Source organism: Aegilops tauschii, chromosome 3, assembly GCF_002575655.3.
Source record: "Aegilops tauschii subsp. strangulata cultivar AL8/78 chromosome 3, Aet v6.0, whole genome shotgun sequence".
NCBI classification, from domain to species: Eukaryota; Viridiplantae; Streptophyta; class Magnoliopsida; order Poales; family Poaceae; genus Aegilops; species Aegilops tauschii.
In genome coordinates, this window is record NC_053037.3 from 9,333,632 (window position 1) to 9,360,416 (window position 26,785).

General features: G+C 46.8%; 1 long non-coding RNA gene across 1 annotated transcript; it reads left to right on the forward strand.

Annotated features, from left to right (window-relative positions):
* Positions 1-22,947: 22,947 nt before the first annotated feature.
* On the forward strand, positions 22,948-26,299 carry LOC141042217 (uncharacterized). The gene is made up of 3 exons (XR_012204048.1): positions 22,948-23,253; positions 24,587-24,664; positions 25,977-26,299. It is a non-coding gene; the product is annotated as an uncharacterized lncRNA (long non-coding RNA).
* The last annotated feature ends 486 nt before the right edge of the window (positions 26,300-26,785 follow it).

A 26,785-nucleotide genomic window follows, 5' to 3' on the forward strand; every position in this document is an offset into this window, starting at 1 on the left:
GTTCTTTGAAAGTATCATCGGGCGTCTTGATCTATCTCTATAGATCTTGATGCTCAATATGTAAGCAGCTTTTATCCAGGTCTTCCTTTGAAAAACTCCTTTCAAACAACCCTTTATGCTTTCCAGAAATTTTACATCATTTCGGATCAACAATATGTCATTCACATATACTTATCAGAAATGTTGTAGCGCTCCCACTCACTTTATTGTAAATACAAGTTTCTAACAAACTTTGTATAAATCCAAAAACTTTGATCACTCCATCAAAGCGTATATTCTGACTCCGAGATGCTTGCTCTAGTCCATGGAAGGATCGCTGGAGCTAGCATACCTTTTAGCATCCTTAGGATCGACAAAACCTTTCTGATTGTATCACATACAACCTTTCCTTACGAAAACTGGTAAGGAAACTTGTTTTGACATCCATCTGCCAGATTTCATAAATGCAGCTAATGCTAACATGATTCCGACGGACTTAAGCATCGCTACGGATGAGAAAATCTCATCGTAGTCAACTCCTTGAACTTGTGAAAATACTCTTTGCCACAAGTCGAGCTTCATAGACGGTAACATTACCGTCCATGTCCGTCTTCTTCTTAAAGATGCATTTATCTCAATGGCTTGCCAATCATCGAGCAAGTTCACCAAAGTCCATGCTTTGTTCTGATACATGGATCCTATCTCGGATTTCATGGCTTCTAACCATTTGTCGGAATATGGGCCCACCATCGCTTCTTCATAGCTCGTAGGTTCAGTATTGTCCAACAACATGATATCTCAGACAGGATCACGTACCACTCTGAAGTAGCACGCATCCTCGTCGTCCTACGAGGTTTGGTAGTGACTTGATCCGAAGTTTCATGATCACTATCATAAGCTTCCACTTCAATTGGTGTAGGTGCCACAGGAACAACTTCCAGTGCCCTGCTACACACTAGTTGAAGTGACGGTTCAATAACCCTATCAAGTCTCCACCATCCTCCCACTCAATTCTTTCGAGAGAAACTTTTCCTCGAGAAAGGACTCGTTTCTAGAAGCAATTACTTTTGCTTCCAGATCTGAAATAGGAGGTATACCCAACTGTTTTTGGGTATTCTATGAAGATGCATTTATCCGCTTTGGGTTCGAGCTTATCAGCCTGAAACTTTTTCACATAAGCATCGCAGCCCCAAACTTTTAAGAAACAACAACTTAGGTTTCTCTAAACGGTGTCATCTCAACGGAATTGCGTGGTGCCCCTTTTTAAAGTGAATGCGGTTGTCTCTAATGCCTAACCCATAAACGATAGTGGTAATTCGATAAGAGACATCATGGTATGCACCATATCCAATAGGGTGCATTTATGATGTTCGGACACACCATCACACTATGGTGTTCCAGGCGGTATTAATTGTGAAACACTTTCCACAATGTCTTAATTGTGTGCCAAACTCGTAACTCAGATACTCATCTCTATGATAATATCACAGACATTTTATCCTCTTGTCACGACGATCTTCAACTTCACTCTGAAATTACTTGAACCTTTCAATAATTCAGACTTGTGTTTTATCAAGTAAATACACTCAGCATCTACTCAAATCATCTGTGAAGTAAGAACATAACGATATCCACTGCATGCCTCAGCACTCATTGGACTGCATACATCAAAATGTATTACTTCCAATAAGTTGCTCTCTTGTTCCATCTTACTGAAAACGAGGCCTTTCAGTCATCTTGCCCATGTGGTATGATTTGCATGTCTCAAGTGATTCAAAATCAAGTGAGTCCAAACGATCCATCTGCATGGAGTTTCTTCATGCATATATACCAATAGACATGGTTTGCATGTCTCATTCTTTTCAAAAACGAGTGAGTCCAAAGATCCATCTACATGGAGCTTCTTCATGCGTTTCTATACCAATATGACTCAAGTGGCAGTGCCACAAGTATGTGGAACTATCATTACTATTTTATATCTTTTGGCACGAACATGTGTATCACTGCGATCGAGATTCATTTTAGGTGCAAGACCATTGAAGGTATTATTCAAATAAACAGAGTAACCATTATTCTCCTTAAATGAATAACCGTATTGCGATAAACATAATCCAATCATGTTTACGCTCAACGCAAACACCAATCTCGATGGTAGGGGGAGCATGCGATGCTTGATCACATCAACCTTGGAAACACTTCCAACACACATCGTCATCTCACCTTTAGCTAGTCTCCATTTATTCAGCAGCTTTTATTTCGAGTTACTAACACTTAGCAACTGAACCGGTATCTAATACCCTAGTGCTGCTAGGAGTACTAGTAAAGTACACATTCATATAATGTATATCCAATATACTTCTATCGATCTTGCCTGCCTTCTCATCTAGGGTAGTCCTGCTTCAGTGACCGTTCCCCTCATTACAGAAGCACTTAGTCTCGGCTTTGGGTTCAACCTTGGGATTCTTCACTAGAGCAGCAAACGACTTGCTGTTTCATGAAGTATCCCTTTTGCCCTTGCCCTTCTTAAACTAGTGGTTTTACTAACCATCAACAATTGATTCTCCTTCTTGATTTCTACTCTCGCGGTGTCAAACATCGCGAATAGCTCAAGGATCATCATAACTATCCCTGATATGTTATAGTTCATCACGAAGCTCTACTAGCTTGGTGGCAGTGACTATGGAGAACTATCACTATCTCATCTGGGAGATTAACTCCCACTCGATTCAAGCGATTGTGGTACTCAGACAATCTGAGCACATGCTCAACGATTGAGCCTTTCTCCCTTAGTTTGCAGGCTTAAGAAACTTGTCAGAGGTCTCATACCTCTTGACGTGGGCACTAGTCTGAAATCCCAATTTTAGTCTTCGGAACATCTCATATGTTCTGCGACGTTTCACAAACGTCTTTGGTGCCACAATTCTAAACCGTTAGCATTACGCACTGAACTATCACGTAGTTATCAAAACGTGTATGTCAGATGTTCCGCAACATCTACAGACGACGCTGAGGTTCAGCACACCGAGCGGTGCATTAAGGACATAAGCCTTCTGTGCAGCAATGAGGACAATCCTCAGTTTACGGACCCAGTCCGCATAATTGCTACTACCAACTTTGAACTAAATTTTCTCTAGGAATATATCTTAAACAGTAGAACTAAAGCGCAAGTTATGACATAATTTGCAAAGACTTTTGACTATGTTCATGATAATGAAGTTCATCTGATTATTGAACTCCCACTCAGATAGACATCCCTCTAGTCATCTAAGTGATACATGATCCGAGTCAAACTAGGCCGTGTCCGATCATCACATGAGACGGACTAGTCATCATCGGTGAACATCTCCATGTTGATCGTATCTGCTATACGACTCATGTTCGACCTTTCGGTCTCTTGTGTTCCGAGGCCATGTTTGTACATGCTAGGCTCGTCATGTCAACCTAAGTGTTTCGCATGTGTTCCGAGGCCATGTCTGTACATGCTAGGCTCGTCAACACCCGTTGTATTCGAACGTTAGAATCTATCACACCCGATCATCACGTGGTGCTTCGAAACAACGAACCTTCGCAACGGTGCACAGTTAGGGGGAACACGTCTCTTGAAATTTTAGTGAGGGATCATCTTACTTACTACCGTCGTTCTAAGCAAATAAGATGCATAACATGATAAACATCACATGCAATCAAATAGTGACATGATAAACATCACATGCAATCAAATAGTGACATGATATGGCCAATATCATTTTGCTCCTTTGATCTCCATCTTCGGGGCACCATGATCATCTTCGTCACCGGCATGACACCATGATGTCCATCATTGTGTCTTCATGAAGTTGTCACGCCAACGATTACTTCTACTTCTATGGCTAACGCGCTTAGCAATAAAGTAAAGTAATTTACATGGCGTTATTCAATGACACGCAGGTCATACAAAAAATAAAGACAACTCCTATGGCTCCTGCCGGTTGTCATACTCATCGACATGCAAGTCGTGATTCCTATTACAAGAATATGATCAATCTCATACATCACATATATCATTCATCACATCTTCTGGCCATATCACATCACATAGCACATGCTGCAAAAACAAGTTAGACGTCCTCTAATTGTTGTTGCAAGTTTTTACGTGGCTTGTATAGGTTTCTAGCAAGAACGTTTCTTACCTACGTAAGACCACAACGTGATATGCCAATTTCTATTTACCCTTCATAAGGACCCTTTTCATCGAATCCGTTCCGACTAAAGTGGGAGAGACAGACACCCGCTAGCCACCTTATGCAACTAGTGCATGTCAGTCGGTGGAACCTGTCTCACGTAAGTGTACGTGTAAGGTCGGTCCGGGCCGCTTCATCCCACGATGCCGCCGAAACAAGATAAGACTAGTAGCGGCAAGAAGAATTGACAACATCGACGCCCACAACTACTTTGTGTTCTACTCGTGCATAGAAACTACGCATAAACCTGGCTCTGATACCACTGTTGGGGAACGTAGCAGAAATTCAAAATTTTCTACGCATCACCAAGATCAATCTATGGAGTAATCTAGCAACGAGGGGAAGGGGAGTGCATCTACATACCCTTGTAGATCGCGAGCGGAAGCGTTCAAGAGAACGGGGTTGATGGAGTCGTACTCGTCGTGATCCAAATCACCGATGATCCTAGCGCCGAACGGACGGCACCTCCGCGTTCAACACACGTACGGAGCAGCGACGTCTCCTCCTTCTTGATCCAGCAAGGGGGGAGGAGAGGTTGATGGAGATCCAGCAGCATGACGGCGTGGTGGTGGAAGTAGCAGGATCCCGGCAGGGCTTCGCCAAGCGCAAGCGGGGAGGAAGAGGTGTCACGGGAGGGAGAGGGAGGCGCCAGGGCTTAGGTATTGCTGCCCTCCCTTCCCCCCACTATATATAGGGCCAAGGGAGAGGGGGGGCGCAGCCTTGGCCCTTCCTCCAAGGAAGGGTGCGGCCAGGGAGGAGTCCTTCCCCCCCAAGGCACCTCGGAGGTGCCTTCCCCCTTTAGGACTCTCCTTTTATCTTATCTCTTGGCGCATGGGCCTCTTGGGGCTGGTTCCCTTGGTCCATATAGGCCAAGGAGCACCCCCTATGGCCCATGTGCCCCCCCGGGGCTGGTGGACCCCCTTGGTGGACCCCCGGACCCCTTTCGGCACTCCCGGTACAATACCGATAAAGTGCGAAACTTTTCCGGCGACCAAAATAAGACTTCCCATATATAAATCTTTACCTCCGGACCATTCCGGAACTCCTCGTGACGTCCAGGATCTCATCCGGGACTCCGAACAACTTTCGGGTTACCGCATACTAATATCTCTATAACCCTAGCGTCACCGAACCTTAAGTGTGTAGACCCTACGGGTTCGGGAGACATGCAGACATGACCGAGACGACTCTCCGGTCAATAACCAACAGCGGGATCTGGATACCCATGTTGGCTCCCACATGCTCCTCGATGATCTCATCGGATGAACCACGATGTCGAGGATTCAATCAATCCCGTACCCAATTCCCTTTGTCAATCGGTATGGTACTTGCCCGAGATTCGATCGTAGGTATCCCGATACCTTGTTCAATCTCGTTACCGGCAAGTCTCTTTACTCGTTCCGTAACTCACATCATCCCGTGATCAACTCCTTGGTCACATTGTGCACATTATGATGATGTCCTACCGAGTGGGCCCAGAGATACCTCTCCGTTTACACGGAGTGACAAATCCCAGTCTCGATTCGTGCCAACCCAACAGACACTTTCGGAGATACCTGTAGTGCACCTTTATAGCCACCCAGTTACGTTGTGACGTTTGGTACACCCAAAGCATTCCTACGGTATCCGGGAGTTGCACAATCTCATGGTCTAAGGAAATGATACTTGACATTAGAAAAGCTCTGAGCAAACGAACTACACGATCTTGTGCTAGGCTTAGGATTGGGTCTTGTCCATCACATCATTCTCCTAATGATGTGATCCCGTTATCAACGACATCCAATGTCCATGGTCAGGAAACCATAACCATCTATTGATCAACGAGCTAGTCAACTAGAGGCTTACTAGGGACATGGTGTTGTCTATGTATCCACACATGCATCTGAGTTTCCTATCAATACAATTCTAGCATGGATAATAAACGATTATCATGAACAAGGAAATATAATAATAACCTATTTATTATTGCCTCTAGGGCATATTTCCAACAGTTACGGGGGGAGAGGGAGGCGCCAGGGGCTTGGGTGCGCAGCCCTCCCTCCCCCCTTTATATAGGGGCCCTGGGGGGCTCCGGCCCCTGGAGATCCCATCTCAAGGGGGGGGGGCGGCGGCCAAGGGGGGGACTTGCCCCCCAAGTCAGGTGGGGCGCCCCCCACCCCCAGGGTTTCCAACCCTAGGCGCAGGGGGAGGCCCATGGGGGGCGCACCAGCCCACCAGGGGCTGGTTCCCTTCCCACTTCAGCCCATGGGGCCCTCCGGGATAGGTGGCCCCACCCGGTGGACCCCCGGGACCTTTCCGGTGGTCCCGGTACAATACCCGTGACCCCCGAAACTTTCCCTGTGGCCGAAATTGGACTTCCTATATATAAATCTTTACCTCCGGACCATTCCGGAACTCCTCGTGATGTCCGGGATCTCATCCGGCACTCCGAACAACTTTCGGGTTACCGCATACTAATATCTCTACAACCCTAGCGTCACCGAACCTTAAGTGTGTAGACCCTACGGGTTCGGGAGACACGCAGACATGACCGAGACGACTCTCCGGTCAATAACCAACAGCGGGATCTGGATACCCATGTTGGCTCCCACATGCTCCTCGATGATCTCATCGGATGAACCACGATGTTGAGGATTCAAGTAATCCCGTATACAATTCCGTTTGTCAATCGGTACGTTACTTGCCCGAGATTCGATCGTCGGTATCCCAATACCTCGTTCAATCTCGTTACCGACAAGTCACTTTACTCTTACCGTAATGCATGATCCCGTGACCAATCACTTGGTCACATTGAGCTCATTATGATGATGCATTACCGAGTGGGCCCAGAGATACCTCTCCGTCATACGGAGTGACAAATCCCAGTCTCGATCTGTGCCAACCCAACAGACACTTTCGGAGATACCTGTAGTGCACCTTTATAGCCACCCAGTTACGTTGTGACGTTTGGTACACCCAAAGCATTCCTACGGCATCCGGGAGTTGCACGATCTCATGGTCCAAGGAAATGATACTTGACATTAGAAAAGCCTCAGCAAACGAACTACACGATCTAGTGCTATGCTTAGGATTGGGTCTTGTCCATCACATCATTCTCCTAATGATGTGATCCCGTTATCAATGACATCCAATATCCATGGTCAGGAAACCGTAACCATCTATTGATCAACGAGCTAGTAAATTAGAGGCTCACTAGGGACATGTTATGGTCTATGTGTTTACACATGTATTACGATTTCCGGATAACACAATTATAGCATGAACAATAGACAATTATCATGAACAAGGAAATATAATAATAACCATTTTATTATTGCCTCTAGGGCATATTTCCAACAATATTGTGTATTTTTTTTGTTCATTGCATTTTTTTCATATATATATAATGTATATATGTATGTGGTAGCTATTAGATGAATGTATGTGGCTATGTATGTATGAATATAATGTTCATAGCATTTTTTTGTTTGTATATATTTTTTCATATATGTATTAATTTTTTATTTAGGTTGTTAGTAGATATCGATTTTAGGTTAGTGCATTTTAGGTTAGTGTAGAGGAAAAAGTAAAATTAGTAAGTACTACTTGATTTTAGGTTAGCGCTTAGTAGTTGAACTAGTTGATTTAACAAAACTACTTTATTTTACTATATATAGAAGTAGTTTATTTTTAGTAAGTACTACTGTATTTTATTTATAGTAAGTGCTTAGTAGTTGAACTAGTTTATTTAATAAAACTAGTTTATTTTACTATATGTTGAAGTAGTTTGTTTTTAGTAAGTACTACTTTATTTTATTTATAGTAAGTGCTTAGTAGCTAGTTGAACCAGTTGATTTAAAAAAACTACTTTATTTTACTATATATAGAAGTAGTTTATTTTTAGCAAGAAAAATAATAGAACTAGTTTATTTTTTTAGTTAAAGCAATTATTCCCGCATCGACGTCGACGATGCCAATCCCGCATCCTCGTCGTCGACTCGGCGGAGGAGGCCGGCTTGATTAGAGGGGCCATGTCCGGGACTGGGCTCCGCCGGGCTGGTTTTGGGAGGTGCTACCTTCCGGGGGGCGTAGGTTGGTGAGGAGCCAGCCCGTCGTTGACCCGATCCTTGTTTGGTGGCGGTCGCGTGGGCCAGTGACGGTGCCGAGGCTTCCGGACACCGCGGAGGTTGTACGTCACCGTGTCAGCGAGGAGGACCAGCACGTCCGTCGCTACATGGTTGCGTTGGAGGGCAGGTTCGACAATATCTGGCAGGTTCTTCAGGGATCTCACTGGAGCTATGATCCTGTGATGGTTCCTTCCCTTTGGGTGTCCACCGCCCGCGCCGATACCCGTCGGGCGCTACGGTTCTAGCTGTACTGGCGATATGTATGATAGTATTCGAGGTGTATTAGTGATAATATTCGACGATGGACGGACGCATGGAGATGATGTAGTTTTGCTTATAATTGAATGCATCCTAATTTGAATACTACTTTATTTTGTGATTTGATTTTGCTTATTGAATGCTCAAATTGGAAAACTACTCCTACTTTGAATGCTAAAATTGGAGAGCACTATGCAAGGCGTATGCATATGATTAGTTGATAGCTTATAGGGTTTTTGTTTTCGTAGAAATCTAGGAGCCCCCCTCCATCATCCCCGCCGTCGTCCCCGTCACCGACCCCCTCCGACCTCGAGGTCAGACCAGCCACGAACCGGTTTTAGAAAGATAATTAAACGATATTTCGGGTTGACTTTAAGTCTATTGAGTCTCCATCATATATGAGAGGACGAAGAATCCCTACTGTTGTCGTGGGGGTAGCTTCTCCTTCGTTCCCGTGTGCTAGACAATTTGGTGTGATGCACTCGGGGACGAAAGGAAGGAGCTACCATCACCGACAGTCGCAAATGTCTGAGAGGAATCAGTGAGGGAGAGTTCCACCATATATATATATATATATATATATATATATATATATATATATATATATATGAGAGGACGAAGAATCCCGATTGTTGTCGTGGGGGTCGCTTCTCCTTCATTCCCGTGTGCTAGACATTTTGGTGTAATGCACTCGGGGATGAAAGGAGGAGCGACCATCACCAACGGTCGAATGTATACACCACGTGAGCTGAGAGTTTTCAAGAAAAGACTCGACAAACCGATAGTCAACCCGTGATGAATAATAATGATCTAACTTAGGTTTTTTAGTACATATATTTAATTGTAGACGTTTAATATTTGAATTATGAACATAGGAAATGTCGTACTCGGACGACGAAAGTCTCCCAGGGGAGTGCGACTGGTGCCACGATGACCGAGGTCTGTGCGACAGGCCTCACCTGGACAAAGATCGGCGCTTCAGTATTAAGCTGGAGGAGACCTTCGATGTTGAAACGGTACGCAACGACGACAAGTGTTATTTTTTCGTAATTAAGCACGACTTCAACTATTTCAACGTGTACTTTTCATCTTTTACAATTCGACTAGCTTATCCCATGCCATGCAAGACGCTACGTCTTGGAGAGGATGAGTTTTGAAGACCATGAAAGTATGGAAACAAAGAAAATTCACCTAAGGACCCATCATGATATAGATTTTGAAGTAAATCTATATAATTCTGAGAGCGTAACCCATTTTGGTTGCAAAAATTGGGAAGCATTTTGCAAGATGTATGGTTTTGATGAGGGTATGCTTGTCACCATGGATCTTGGTGATCCTGACATCGAGCAAGACAATATGGACATTTGGGTCCTTGTTGATACGCCTCCAATTCTACCGCTAATTTATTAGCTAATATGGATCTTGGTGAGTTTCTCAAACATAGTTATTAGCTAATTTATATTGTTCATTTCAAAATAGTTGACAGCTTATTTTCATTGACAGCTTATTTTGATTGTTCAAACAATATGCGGAACATGGTAGACAGAACCTACTACACCGATGGCTCTGAGTTAACTTATAAGGAGAAAACTCATCTGGTCGGATTTTGTACTGATCTTGAAAATTACAATATCTATTGTAAAACTCCTCCACATTATGGTCAATACGTGCCACTAGTGCACGTGTTGAACTACGATAACTACTATGGAGATACCCTGGTAAGATTTCTTACTATTACGACATCCGTGCATCTTTTGCATACTTCTAAAACTAGTACATCATTGCTAACTATGAAGTTATTACTATGTTTTTCAACAGATAATCCCAGAGGATTGTGTGCCTCATTTGATGTATCAGAATGGCAGCCTTGATGTTTTGAACATACAACCAGGTCATCCTACGAATCTCAACTGTCCATATCGGATTTCTAAAAGAAGTGGAGACATGAAAATCAAAGAATGGAAAAATGTATGGAGAGTCGCAAGGAGGTTCTTGGAGGCAAAAGGAAGCGAAGGGTAAAAATTGGAGACAGGATGATCTCCATTCTCCATAATGGAGAGTCGGGGTCTATATTGTTTTATGCTATTTTACCTTAAAGAGGGTATTTAGGTCCTACCTAATACTGATGATCATGTGCTAAGAACAATTAAGTAGGGTTGGTTCGATGACTATGAGGATGATGATCGTATGACTTGTTATTAATAACGAGTAGAAGTTGTATGATGATGATTAGTAGGACTTGTTATTATGCTGATGCATGATGCGGGCATGAAGAGTTATTATATATCAGTGGGTGAAATGAACATGGACTGGAATGAAGTGAAGGCAACAAGCATGTGGTGCATGTCGAAAGTAGTACTAATCCAAACTTGATCAAGTTAGGATTAATATTACTTTCGACATGCACCACATGTTGCCTTCACTTTAATCTAAGCCATGTTTAGGCATAGCAGTAGCGTTGGTAAATCAAGCACGGAAATAAGATAGGACAGTTCTCTTTGTTAGCTAGCTTACACACCCTAAATTACCCCCTAAACCCTCCCCCCTTTCAAAAAACAAAAACCCCAGCCACTGAAATGCTGACGCGTGGATGCCTTTTGGTCCTGGTTGGTGTCACCAACCGGGACCAAAGGCCCTCCTGCCTGGGCTGGCTGCAGCGGCCACGTGGAGGCCCATCTGTCCCGGTTCGTGTAAGAACCGAGACTAAAGGGCTAGGGCATTAGTAACGACCCTTTAGTCCCGGTTCAACAACCGGGACAAAAGGCCCTTACCAACCGGGACAGATGACCCTTTTCTACTAGTGCGGCCATGGCGGGAGCTGCGATGCAGAGCGGGGATGTTGTGATACAGCGCCGGCGGCGATGGGTGGTGCAGCGCGGACAGCGATGGGTGGTGCGACGCAGCCCGCGGCAGCCATGGCCGAAGCTCGCGATGCAGCGCGGTGACGATGGGGGAGCTGCTATGCAACATGGGAATGCTACGATGCAGCACGGCGAAGCTTCAATGCAGGCATGGCCGATGGGTCGTCCCCTCCTACTCTGCGGTGCTACTGCTTGTCTGTCCCTACTTGACGAACGAGAAAGGGGAAAGAAACAGAAATGAGTGGACGATAGACTTCGTAGGGAAGATAAGGTGAAGGGGAAGGAAGCAGTTGGCCTGGACACGTGGCGTGCGAAGAAAGATGCTTACCGGAGAGAGTTTTCATCTGACTGGATCTAAACGTTTTCCTTTTGTAAAACAATAAGTGATCTAAACGCATGAGTGATCGATCGATGACAGCCTAGGACTAGGAGTATATATGAACTGGCTAGCTGCTAGCAGTCCACGTGCACACGCAACGGACTACTTTGATTTCTTCTGCCATTCTAGGACTAGCATGCACATTTGCACATGTAGGTGGATTCTCATGGCTTGTGAGGCAAATTCTACGTAGTACTTACCCTACGGTTGATTATTATAAGGATGCATGCAGACGATAGATTAAGTAATTAACTGATGCAGCTAACCTAGCCACCCAAGGAGCTGCAGGCATCTATAGTTACAGCAGCTTTCATGCATCTTGCTTAAAAGTACTACTTCCTCCTTTCCAAATTACTCGTCGTGGTTTTAGTTCAAATTTAAACTAAAACCACGACGAGTAATTTGAAAAGGAGAGAGTAGATGATACAACTCACCTACTAGAGTACTAGAACGTTAATGAAAAAAACGTTGCAGCAGCAGTGGTTCTCTGCTCCGCTCAAGACATGCGTGTCCTACGTACTACCATGAGTTGCTGTTCATCACAGTGCAAACATCAGGAGCCAATAATAATGCAGAACAACCTCATAAAATTATACTACTACATCAAGCTAGCGTGCACACGCATGGAGGAATTTAATCATCATCGTCGTCGTCGTGGTGCACCCGACACCGTGGAGCGCGTACGTACAAAGAGCAGAGCCGATGAGATGTGCGAGGCGGGGGTGTGACAGGCTAGAAGAGGCTAGCTGAGTGGAGACAGGAGGGTAGCCCGGTAGCTAGGGGACATGCATGTCTGCACATCGTCACGGATCGATCATCGATGCTATAGGATTGCATTGGCATATTACAAATAATTAACTAAACAGCGAATGGTACTAACAGATCCATCTCTTCTCACTGTCAAATACTGTTGCATGCAGGGTAGTAGATGCTGACCGGCAGACTTGCTACCATGGCAGGCGGTATGTTGCGAGCGAACTACGGTGCTGCAGTGGCAGCAAAAAGTGAGAAAACTGCTGGCGAAAAATATGTCGTTTCGGCTGCCGCGGCAGCAAAAGGAAAAAAAACTGTTAGATTCGGCTGCCATGGCAGCGAAAATGATTGTTTGTTTCGGCTCCCACCGTGGCAGCACCGGCGTCACCAACTCAATCAGCATGCCCACGCGCTCAAGACGGCGGGACGACATGGTTGATCAAACCCATGCATGTCTGCTCGAGAAAGACCAGTGAGAGACGAGATCGCGAGGCCGTGTGTGCATGCATGACAATGGCATGGCTCCTGATGAGGTCGATGAGTCGACATGCACAGCCTGGAGAGGGGCGGGGGCTCGAGGAGGCTGCTGCTCAACCGCACGGCACAACAGCGCGCGCACGCACGCGTCCGTGGACATCATTATCAGGATACACAACGGCTGCAGTTGTTGTTGCTGCTGCTCCTGTTGTTATAGTGCGGATACACCACTGTTGCATATGGATCCGCATAGTGCTGCAAGCAAGCAAGCATCAAACTAGGATGAATTACGCGCACGCACGCGTACGCACAGCTGAGCAGGGCAGGCAGAGGCGACGCACACGGGCACCGCGAGCTATAGCTCCAGGAATGGTGCCGGCCGGCGTCTGGTCCAAAATAATCAGCTTGCAGAAATGACGATTAACCATATCACGATAAGATTAAATACTACGGTATTGAATAAACAAGCACGTGGTCTATAGTCTTACCATTCTGGATTAGCACTGAGTTTTACTCCCTCTTTAAAAAAGATCTGAAAGCATTTAGATAACTATTTCAGTGATCTAAACGCTTTTATATTTCTTTACGGAGAGGGCACTAGCTAGTGCATAGCTATATATTCTCTGCCTAATCCTTGCAGCTCACCGCAGTGCACAGCTAGCTTGGCCCTGGTGAGCTGGACGACCAAACAGTATGCATGCATCCGGGCTAGATCCAGTGCGAGTCTGACCCGCGCTGACTGCCGCAAACGCCGGCAATGGAGACGCGTAGCAGTGATATTCGTTCAATCAAAAACAGTTTGAATACGTCCATACAGGCTCCCTTATTATACATAATCTCATGTATGTCAAAGAAAATTCTTTTGATTTAGTCGGAGATTCTCAGTTTTTGGACTAGTATTGTGAAGGTCAAAAACATCTTTTACCAATTTTGCAAAAGAAAAATCTTGGGGATGGCAGCAGCACTAGATTTTGGGAGGATTGTTGGGTCGAAGATAAACCACTTAAATTGGTATATCCTAGACTCTATTTGCTCAGCTTTGATCACAATATTACAGTTACTAATAAGACTATTTAAGCAGTGTATTACAAGTGTGGTTCTTTCTTATAATCTACACATTACTCCCTCCATTCAGGAATATAAGCTGCGTAACTTTTGTGAAAGTCAAACATTTGTGTGTTTTGACCAAGATTATAGAATAAAATATATATATCTATAAGGGTGTGGCTAGGTCTTAGTTGGCTGAGATTTAACTAAGTCTCTGTCAAGTGACATAACATGCAAGAGAGAAAAACACAAAGAAAAATGAAAAGAAAATTGTGCACCGATCTTAACGTAGGATCTCGAGCATATGGCACCGACTGAGTGTCAGCAAGACTGTATCTACAATCCTAATAGATGAAATATGAAAAATACTTCTATTATGATGGATCAAATGATATAAATTTGGTTTTGCAGACGCTGACATTAAAAACTTGGTTGAACATGCATAAGTTTGACTTTTGAAAAAACGAGTACACCTCATATTTTAAAACGAAGGGAGGATGACTTCTTCTTATTCTCACCGGGTTTGCCCTTGTCTCTACGCTTGCCCATGTTGGTTATGTGTACCTTGGATGCAGAGAACAGGGCATGTTTGTATCGTCTGGATACTAAGGCCCCGTTTGATAGCAAAGTATTTTCTAAGTATTTTGAGAATACTACAGTTTTTAATATTACCATAGTTTTATTACAATGAGTTGTTTGGTTGCCCCTAACAACTGTGGTTTTAATACTGTAGTATTGAGAAAAACTGTAGTTTTTTCTCTGCATAAAAAGAAGAACCCCATACCTCTTTTTTAAAAACAGAGCTACTGAGTGCTTAAATGCAACGGCTAGGCAGCAAAATTTACAGTGTTGTGCGGCAACAGCCAAACAGGTTCTATGTATTGTGAATACTCTAAAATACTTTGTTTTTGTAAAACCAAGGTATCTCATACCTACAGGCAAAATTACTGCAATTTTTGATACTTTGGTTTGTATGGTACTATGCTATCAAACACAACCAAGAGTCGATAGAAACTTTCATTCAGATTTGAGTTCTTTTACCAAAGTAGTAATAAAAGCATCTCCAGCCGCGCCCCCAACAGGGACCCCCAGGCCACTTTTTCGGCGCCGGCGCCAAAAAAATCTCCCAATCACGCCCCCAGGACGCCGAAAAGCGCCGGTTCGGCCCTTTTTTCCGCCCGGCGGTCACAGGCCGAACCCGGCGCACTGGGGGCGATCGGGGGCTCCGGCGCAAGGGAAAAGCGCGGCTGGCCCACACCGTCAGGTGAAAAATCAAGATTTTCTTCCCCGACTCGCCTCCCACCCCCCGCGCCCTCGGCCGCCACTAGCTATATCCCGGCGCCGCCCGCCGCCCTTCACCGCTAGATAGCCATTCCCCGCCGAAAAAATAGCAGAGGTTCGCCGCGGCAGCCCCTCAAACAGCAGCTGGGCGTTTCCGGCCGCGTAGGGGCAGTTTAGCGGCGAGTACACGCCCACCGGGCGCAAGGTGTTCTGCGATTTGCCTGCCTCGGCGATGGACTCGGATGACGAGGAAGCGCTCGCCGCGCTGCTGGAGGAGGAAGCCGAGACCGACGTCCAGGAAGAAGAGCATCTCATGGTGCTCGCCGCCCTCGCCCAGCTGCTGGCGAGCAATGAAAAGCCGCGGCGAGGTGGCTCGGTGCCGGGGCGGGTGAAAGCAAAGAACCGGCATCGTCTCAAAGGCACTGCATGCTCTACTCCGACTACTTCGCCGATGCTCCACTGCTGGAAATATGCCCTAGAGGCAATAATAAAATGGTTATTATTATATTTCCTTGTTCATGATAATTGTCTTCTGTTCATGCTATAATTGTTTTATCCGGAAATCGTAATACATGTGTGAACACATAGACCATAACATGTCGCTAGTGAGCCTCTAGTTGACTAGCTCGTTGATCAATAGATGGCTACGGTTTCCTGACCATGGACATTGGATGTCATTGATAACGGGATCACATCATTAGGAGAATGATGTGATGGACAAGGCCCAATCCTAAGCATAGCAGTAGATCGTGTAGTTCGTTTGCTAAAGCTTTTCTAATGTAAAGTATCATTTCCTTAGACCATGAGATCGTGCAACTTCCGGATACCGTAGGAATGCTTTGGGTGTACCAAACGTCACAACGTAACTGGGTGGCCATAAAGGTGCACTACAGGTATCTCCGAAAGTGTCTGTTGGGTTGGCACAGATCGAGACTGGGATTTGTCACTCCGTATGACGGAGAGGTATCTCTGGGCCCACTCGGTAATGCATCATCATAATGAGCTCAAGTGACCAAGTGATTGGTCACGGGATCATGCATTACGGTACGAGCAAAGTGACTTGTCGGTAACGAGATTGAACGAGGTATTGGGATACCGACGATCGAATCTCGGGCAAGTAACGTACCGATTGACAAAGGGAATTGTATACGGGATTACTTGAATCCTCGACATCGTGGTTCATCCGATGAGATCATCGAGGAGCATGTGGGAGCCAACATGGGTATCCAGATCCCGCTGTTGGTTATTGACCGGAGAGTCGTCTCGGTCATGTCTGCGTGTCTCCCGAACCCGTAGGGTCTACACACTTAAGGTTCGGTGACGCTAGGGTTGTAGAGATATTAGTATGCGGTAACCCGAAAGTTGTTCGGAGATCCGGATGAGATCCCGGACATCACGAGGAGTTCCGGAATGGTCCGGAGGTGAAGATTTGTATATAGGAAGTCCAGTTTCGGCCACCGGGAAAGTTTCGGGGTCACCGGTATTGTACCGGGACCACCGGAAGGGTCCCGGGGGTCCACCGGGTGGGGCCACCTATCCCGGAGGGCCCCATGGGCTGAAGTGGGAAGGGAACCAGCCCCTGGTGGGCTGGGGCGCCCCCCATGGGCCTCCCCTGCGCCTAGGGTTGGAAACCCTGGGGGTGGGGGGCGCCCCACCTGACTTGGGGGGCAAGTCCCCCCTTGGCCGCCGCCCCCCTTGAGATGGGATCTCCAGGGGCCGGCGCCCCCCCAGGGCCCCTATATAATGGGGGGGGAGGGAGGGCTGCGCAGCCAAGCCCCTGGCGCCTCCTTCTCCCCCCGTAACACCTCTCCCTCTCGCTGAGCTTGGCGAAGCCCTGCCGAGATCCCCGCTCCTTCCACCACCACGCCGTCGTGCTGCTGGATCTCCATCAACCTCTCCTTCCCCCTTGCTGGATCAAGAAGGAGGAGACGTCTCTCCCAACCGTACGTGTGTTGAACGCGGAGGTGCCGTCCGTTCGGCGCTAGGATCATCGGTGATTTGGATCACGACGAGTACGACTCCATCAACCCCGTTCTCTTGAACGCTTCCGCTCACGATCTACAAGTGTATGTAGATGCACTCATCTCTCTCGTTGCTAGATGACTCCATAGATTGATCTTGGTGATGCGTAGAAAATTTTAAATTTCTGCTACGATCCCCAACATCCACTTCACGGCGACAAAACATTTCGGCGCCGTTGTCGGATGAGCCGAAAGCTCTTCCTCAGGATTGTGAATTCCATCCGGGAGTTCGACAACTACTTCAAGTGCAAGATGGATTGCACCGGCAAACATGGATTCACCTCGATCCAGAAGTGCACGACAGCGATGAGGATGCTTGCATACGGAGCTCCCGGTGATTCACTCGACGACTATGGGCGCATGGCCGAGACCACCAGTATAGAGTGTTTCTACAAGTTCTGTCGGGCAGTGGTGGCAGTGTTTGGACCGCAATACTAGAGAACACCCAATGCGGAAGACACTGCTCGGATCCTAGCACAGAATGCAGCAAGAGGATTTCCTGGGATGCTTGGAAGCATCGACTGCATGCATTGAAAATGGAAGAATTGTCCATTTGCTTGGCAGGGGATGTACAAAGGCGCCAAAGGCGGTTGCAGTGTGGTACTTGAGGCGGTGGCCACACAGGACCTCTGGATTTGGCACTCGTTCTTTGATAATGCCAGGAACTCACAATGACATCAACATGCTGCAGTGCTCTCCTGTCTTTGCCAAGCTTGTTGAAGGTCATTCTTCTCCGGTGAACTTCGAGATCAATGGGCGGCACTACAACAAGGGGTACTATCTAGCTGATGGCATCTATCCGAGATGGTCGACATTTGTGAAGACCATCTCAAACCCTGTGCCAGGAGGCAAGAACGCCTGGTTTGCGAAGATTCAGGAGGCTTGCAGGAAGGATGTCGAGCGGGCATTTGGTGTGCTCCAATCTCGATTTGCTGTTGTCCGCTACCCCGCTTAGACCTGGTCGAAAGATCAAACGTGGGAGATCATGACTTGCTGTGTCATCTTGCACAACATGATCATCGAAAGCGAGCAAGAAGACTCGGTGTTTGACACTGAACCATACTACAGGCAAGGCCCTCTAGCCGAAGTTGATCACCAGCTACCGGCAACCTGGACTGCCTACCTCAGTATACGTCAGGAGATCCGAGACCCACAGGTGCATCATCAGCTGCAGCATGATCTGGTAGAGCACCTATGGAGGCTCAAGGGCGACGCCGGGCGTGACGTGTGATGAAATATGAGTTTTTATTTGTTGAACTATATAATTTGTATTGAACTATTTGTTGTTGTACTATTTTGTTGAACTATTTGATTTTCCTGTGATGAACTATGTGATAAAAAAATATTTATGTTCATAATTCAACGCCGAGCCACGGCGAACCACGCTGAATATGGGTCTATTCTCGCTCATATGGGCCCTTTATTCGCCGAAAGTGGGCCAAAAAGTGAGCCAATTTCGACGCATGTGGCGACCTGGGGCGACGACTGGGCGCAAAACCGCCCCAGCGCCGATTGTATCGCCGGCTCGTCCTCAGAGGACGATTTATATGCATTCTGGGGGCCAACGGCTGGAGATGCTCTAAGGCGCGGCACTCCTCTGAAAAGTAGGGGTCCGGCGCTTGAGTCTGGGGTCATGGCACACGGGCCAGAAAGATACTACCGCACTTATTGGTACAGCTGCTGTGCGGCGCTAGCTAGTGGTCGGACGGCCAGCCGGTCAACGTACGTGTCAGTGCCCGCAGCGGGCTAGCCGGCCGTACTGGTACGGATGCAACAGCACCTGCACGTACGTCTGCGCCGACCGCCAGCTTTGAACAAGATTGATGCGTGCATGCATTGTCACATACTACGTCGTACGTCGTTGCTTGATTTACTTGAAATTAACTCACGACGTGGTGCAGGACCTCGTTGATAACCTGTGAGCGTAGCAGAACTTGCACGCTAGTGGTAGACGTAGTAATTTATTACGCCGGCGATGGAGGGAAAGATGCCATCAAGATATGCAAGAATAACGCACACCACGCATTTGACCAAGCTAACTTGCATGTTCAATCAACGGCAGACCGGCCTTGGCAAAAATATATAACTACTACTCCCTTCGTTTCTAAATATTTGTCTTTCTAAAAATTTTAACAAATCACTACATATAAAACAAAATGTGTGAATCTACGCTCTAAAATATGTCCATATACATTCGTATGTGATAATTCATTTGAAATTTCTAAAAAAACAAATGGTAGGTCTCTCATGCACGCACCAGCATACATGCATGCATGCTTGTTCAATGAATGGCGGCATATGATCCAAACTCGACGCGACGGGCACTAGCTACTTAACACGTACTCTACATGTAACTACCACTCCATCTCCGGGGCACGCACGCACGTACTACCACAGTAAGTACATTTGACCTACCAATGGCGGCACATGCCATGCAAGCAACGTAGGCAAGCTAAAGCTAGCTAATAAGATTCGAATACGTTGCATGTTAAACACACCTACCGCCGACCGGAGGTACACATGAGAGCGTAGTATAGCATATCTCCACCCATAGCAGCAATCGATCCATCTGTGGAGCAAAGCAAACCACGCGGCGCGGCTAGGCTAGATCCGCATGCATGCCGGCCGGCCAGGTCAACTTCTGACTTGCTCCCGCGAAATCTGGAGAAGATCACTCCGGAACATGGACGCATGCCGCTTGGCGATTAGCCCGCCAAACCGCATCTTGAGGGTGGATTGTTGGTGGTTTTTCCTGATGAATGAACCAACGTGGGGCGGGAGTGACAGCGCTACGCCACATGTTTAGGTGGCCACTGCCAAGTAGGGGATGCAATTCCTATTCAACACATGTATAGGTGCATGTTTTCATTTTTCTTTTAGGGTGGCAATAGAGGTCGACGTTTGTCCGCCAGGGCTATATGTCGCCTAATCCCATGGTACCTTCAGTCTCGCCTAAAGTTTTTCGGAATTGCACGTACATTTCTAATGTGGTATACAAAGCATTATTTTTGAATCACATGAAATTTTATTTACATTATATTTAAAAAACACGAGCATGTTACGAAAATGTGGCAATTTTTCAAACGTCACACAATCTTTCAATGCTATCAGCATTTTAAAAAATTTACGATAACAAATTCTGTACACTGTGTTAACACTTTTCAGTTTTGCATTTCTTCAAAATTAAGTAAATATAATTTTTAACATGCATGTGTTGCGTATTATTTTGAAAATATGCGGAAAACAAAACGAACGAATATACAAAAAAATGAACTAACCTAAAGCTAATTTCGCCGGCCCAACTGGACGCTCGATGTAGGCAACGCAACGGGGTGCAGCTATACACCGCTCGTAGCAATGCGAACCATCGCATCACGTGAAGAGAGGTTCTACTGGTCCGGCACAGGTAGTTTATCGTATTGTTCTTTCTATATGTTCGTATCATCGTTGTTTACTTTTTTGGTTTTATTACTTTTATTTATACTAGCAAAACGACCCATGTGTTGCAACACGGTAATAAAATTGCGGTCTTCAAATCAAGTTTGAAATATTCGCACTCCATATCTATACATGTATTTGAATATTTGTGCACCAACCACGACGAATGCGGCCATAAGACATGTGCATTCCAATATGCTCACAATGGATCGATGTTGGGCTTGTTTCTTGATGTGTGTATTTTTTTTAGTACATCCTCGATACATCTATCAGTAGAAAAAGAAAAGTCAGCCTCATAATGGACGAAAAACTGAAGGGACTGTATGAACAATTCGGAGGAACGTTTTTTTTTTTCACTTTTACGGGTGGCTGGGTGGGTAGTTTACTTTAACTTTAGGGGCAGTTTCGATGACAGACAAAACATTCGGAGAATCATTTAATGAAGAGGTTTTTTTCTTTCTATGTACGGGTGGCGGAGTGAGTAAATTACTACAACTTTATGGGCAGTTTCGATGACAGACAAAAAAATCAGAAAAATAATTACTGAAGAGTTATTTTCACTTACGGGCGGCATGGTGGGTAATTTACTTCAACGTACGGGCAGGTTAGGGTAGGTGGACGAACCAAAAAAATTGGAGAAACATACTTCCCTTCAATATTAGGTGTATATTAGATTTCTGAAATAAAAATATCAATACTTCATTTTTAATGCTCATAGTAGGTTCAAAAATTGTCGACGTAGTGTGAAAACAAATGTTCACATAACTTTTAGAAAATATCAATAACATTAAATAAAATCATGACATTTAATAAATGGAGATATTATTTGCGAAATGTTCAAAATCATGTCTTTGAAAAGATTAATTTCAAAGCTTCAAATATGAGGGTTGGGGCTTGGGGCGTGAGGGCAAAGGTTAAAAAAATTCTCATCTACTCCCTCTGTTCCTAAATATAAGCCTTTTTAGATATTCTAATATGGACTAGATATGAAACTAAATGAATGAATCTATACTATAAAATGCGTCCTTATGCATCCGTATGTACTCCTTATTGAAATCTCTAGAAGAGCTTATATTCAGAATTGGAGGGAGCAATTCCTCCCATAAATAAACACCTCATAAATTGGTTCGAACATGGGGGGGGGGGGGGGGGGGGGGGATTGGTCCCTCGGCTAAATAGCTCGGCCTCTACTAGTATGTTGCTATGCTGTATTCGTGGTGTACACTTTTTTTTATATCAATTGGACCACCCTGACTCAAAATCCTAGCTACGCCACAACTATGGGTTGTACCAAACACAAACTTGCTGAAATCGCGAGCCACGGGTGGTGGTGGTGTGGAACAACCGATACCGGGTCTGAAGAGGAGAGGAGATGTGGTCTCCGGCTGAAATTGTGCATTGGGCAATGTCAGCAAGTTTATGGACCTGACAGGCAGGAAAAAGTGTGGAAGACGTCTGTGACGCCCGGATAGTTAAGCTACAGTGAACCTCCGCTAATGATGCCACATCACCTCGGTTACTGTTGATAAACTCACGTCAGTTCGAAACCCGGTTAAAATTTCAAATTTTAGAGTAAAACCAAACAACAAAAGTTTTCAAATAATAAAAAAAATGTTCGGGTTGTGGCAAATATTCCATACTAAATATTGGTGAAGAAACCACACTTCTGTAAAGTATATAAGTGCACTATATTAAGTAAAACAGTAGCAAAAACGATTATTTAAATACCTTTTATAATTAATAAAATGTCAAACTAAGTTATTTGGGGTCTAGACTTTTTGTGACTGTGGACTAAGTTGAAATACTAATTTAGATGCTAAGTGTATATTTTACTAAAATAAAATGCAACTAAAATAAAACAGGAAAGAATAAATGAAAACAAAAGAAATAAAACAAAGCAAAACAAAAAGGACCTCCCTCCCCCCCCCCCCCCCCCCCCCCCCCCCGGCGCTGGGCCTCAGCCCAGCTGGCCACTAGGCCCAACTAACTAAGCCAGCCCAACCCCTACTGTCTCCTACCTCTGTTCATCAGGGGAGAGGTGGACGACGACCGACCGTCCGTGGCCGCGGATGGCCACGGGGCGGCCATCCAGGTCCCCTGGCGCCCTACTAGCTTGCTCCCGCACGCTCCTGCTAACCCTAGAATCCCAGGGCCCCTTTCCCCTCGCTCTCCTCCCCAATCTGAAGAGCCACCCGATGCGGTCGTCACTGTCGTCGCATCGATCCTGCGGCCACCGGCCGCCTCTCGCCTTGCCGACTTGTCCTCGATCTTCGCCGCCATCTCCTACACCCTCCGGTGCCACTAGACTGATCCGGGAGCCACTGCATCGAGCCCCGCACCGCCTTCTTCTTCCTCGGCCCCGTCGAGCTTCGCCGTCGATTCCGGCACCTCCGAGCCTTCCCCGAGCCCACTAAGCACATCTACAGGCTCTATGTGAGCTCCCCTTTCGACTCCCCTTCTCCCCCTCGAATCTCCTCTGTTTCGCCGTTGTTCTGCCGTGGCCGAAGCTCACCATGGCCGGACCGCCGGAGCTCCGCTCCTGTGCGTACTCGCCCGCTCCCGTCGCAACCTTGGCCTCCCCGTGCGCGCCCACTGCCGTTGCTGACATCCACCACACGCGCGCACGCGCCGTGCTCGCCTGCTCCGCCGCTTGCTGCTGCTCTCCGCGGCGCTCGCTGCTGCTACGGCCAGCTACTGCGCCGGCCCGCGCCCGGCTGCGCCCCGCACCGCGTGCGCGCCCGCTGCCGCTGCCCCTGTCCGCCTCCCCTGCTCGCCGCTCCCCTGCCGCCTAGCGCCCGCGCCCGCGCCCGCCGGAGTTGCCTCCCCGCGTGCGCCCTCCTCCCCTGCACCCGCGCACGCCGCTCGGGGCCACGCCCCGCGCCCCGCCTCTGTCCCCGCTGGTCGCAACCACGCTCGCCGGTGCCCGCTCGCGCGCGCTCCACTTCCCCTCGCCGCGCTCCGCCCCTGGCCTCCTTTCCGCTGCTGCTACTCGCTGCGGTGGCCGCCGGCGCTGCTGCCTCCCGCCAGCGCCCCGCCGTGCCCCGCACCCGGACGGGCTCGGCCTTCGCCCGGCCGCGCCCGTTAGCTGCGCCCAATTCAGTGGCCATATGGGCCACTGCCAAGGGGACCCACACCTCCCTTTTTATTGAAACGAAAAAAAGAATTTAAAATAATAATAGTAATCAAAATAACTAATTAGTTAATTAATTATTAACTTAATTAACCTTTTTATTTAATCCTAATTATCTGTTTAGCTAAAATGTGACAATGACATGTGGGTCCCACACGCACTATTCACACCATTGACCAATCAACAGTTGACTTGGTCAACTGGGTCCCCTGGCCCCATAGGTCATAGGGTGTGGCTGGCCTCTGCTGTGTACACATAGCTTTTTACTACTTAAATCAAATTAAAATAATTTAGAAAATGAATTAAAAATTTAGAAATTAATATAAAATAATCGGTAACTCGGATGAAAATACTTTGTACATGAAAGTTGCTCAGAACGACGAGACGAATCCGAATATGCAGCCTGTTTGTCCGCCACACATCCCTAGAATAGCAAACACGCAACCTTCCCCCTCCGGTTCATTTGTCCGAAAACGCGAAACACCGGGGATACTTTCCTGGATGTTTCCCCCCTTCACCGGTATCACCTTCTACCGCGTTACGGCATACCTAGCACCGCGTATTGCCTCGCTATGTTTTCTGATGCTTTGTTTGCTCTGTATTTACTGTTTCTTCCCCCCTCTTCTTCTCCGGTAGACCCCGAGACCGGCGTTGATGCCACCGAGTACAACTACGTCACCGACGACCCTTCTTCCGGTACAACAGAGCTTCCAGGCAAGCCCCTCCTTGATCACCAGATATCGCATATTCCTTCTCTCTACTGCTTGCATTAGAGTAGTGTAGCATGTTACTGCTTTCGGTTAATCCTATTCTGCTGTATAGCCTGTCATTGTTGCTATAGTTGTTACCCTTACCTGCAATCCTAAATGCTTAGTATAGGATGCTAGTATTCCATCAGTGGCCCTACACTCTTGTCCGTCTTCCATGCTATACTACTGGGCCGTGATCACTTTGGGAGGTGATCATGGGCATATGCTATATACTTTATAATGTTACATTACTTACGATACTGTTCGGAGATGGGGGCTGAAGGGGCAGGTGGCTCCATCCCGGTAGAGGTGGGCTGGGTTCCCGACGGCCCCCGACTGTTACTTTGTGGCGGAGCGACAGGGCGGGTTGAGACCACCTAGGAGAGAGGTGGGCCTGGTCCTGGTCGGCGTCCGCGGTTACTTCATAATAACACGCTTAACGAGATCTTCGTATTTGATCTGAGTTGGGTCGTTGACCTTATACGCACTAACCGCCACGTGGGACAAGATATGGGCAACCGGCGTCGTGGTATCAGCCGAAGCTCTTTTTGACGTCAGCGACTGAGCGGCGCGCGTCGGGTTGGACTGGAACGCCTGCTCTTGTATAAGGGAGGCTAGGTCAGCTCACCAGCCGCGTACGCAACGTGCAGGTGTGCAATGGGCGATGGGCCCAGACCCCTGCGCGCATAGGATTTAGACCGGCGTGCTGACCTCTCTGTTGAGCCTAGGTGGGGCTGCGACGTGTTGATCTCCCGAGGCCGGACATGTCCCAGGAAAGTGTGCCCGGCCAGAGGGATCGAGCGTGTCGGGTAATGTGGTGCACCCCTGCAGGGAAGTTTATCTATTCGAATAGACGTGATCTTCGGTAACAGGACGACTTGGAGTTGTACCTTGACCTTATGACAACTAGAACTGGATACTTAATAAAACACACCCTTCCAAGTGCCAGATATAACCCGGTGATCGCTCTCTAACAGGGCAACGAGGAGAGGATCGCCGGGTAGGATTATGCTATGCGATACTACTTGGTGAACTTACGATCTACTCTCTTCTACATGCTGCAAGATGGAGGCTGCCAGAAGCATAGTCTTCGACAGGACTAGCTATCCCCCTCTTATTCTGGCATTCTGCAGTTCAGTCCACCGATATTGCCCCTTTACACAGATACCCATGCATATGTAGTGTAGATCCTTGCTTGCGAGTACTTTGGATGAGTACTCACGGTTGCTTTCCTCCCCCTTTTCCCCCTTTCCGTTCTTCTCGGTTGTCGCAACCAGATGCTGGAGCCCAGGAGCCAGACGCCACCATCGACGACGACTCCTACTACACCGGAGGTGCCTACTACTACGTGGAGGCCGCTGACGACGACCAGTAGTAGTTTAGGAGGATCCTAGGCAGGAGGCCTGCGCCTCTTTCGATCTGTATCCCAGTTTGTGCTAGCCATCTTATGGCAACTTGTTTAACTTATGTCTGTACTCAGATATTGTTGCTTCCGCTGACTCGTCTATGATCGAGCACTTGTATTCGAGCCCTCGAGGCCCCTGGCTTGTATTATGATGCTTGTATGACTTATTTATATTTTTAGAGTTGTGTTGTGATATCTTCCCATGAGTTCCTGATCTTGATCGTACACGTTTGCGTGCATGATTAGTGTATGATTGAATCGGGGGCGTCACAACGTCAAATGGGTGGCTCCGGCAGATGACACACTTCAAAAAAAATGTTAGCAGAAGAGCTGCTAAATACATCCATTAGAAAGAAGTATTACGAAAACACCCTCAACGAAGAAATGCACCGCATAAAGGCAAATGCCAAAAAAGATAAATAATGGGTGTTCGGTTTATTGAGGAAAATCGAACAAAAACTTAAGCAGCGCCTAGTAGCTAGACTAGACCTAAAGCACTACAATACGCTAAATGTCGGCACACTTAAATCCAACGTCGACAGTGAAAGTCCTATTATGATTTCGAGCTCAAATGCACCCCTGTGAACAGTAAAATCAAAAACAAGTAAGAAAATTCTGAAAATTCTGATTTTTTGTGGTAAACTTTGACAAATGTTTTGTATGCCTGCAAAATTTGAGCAC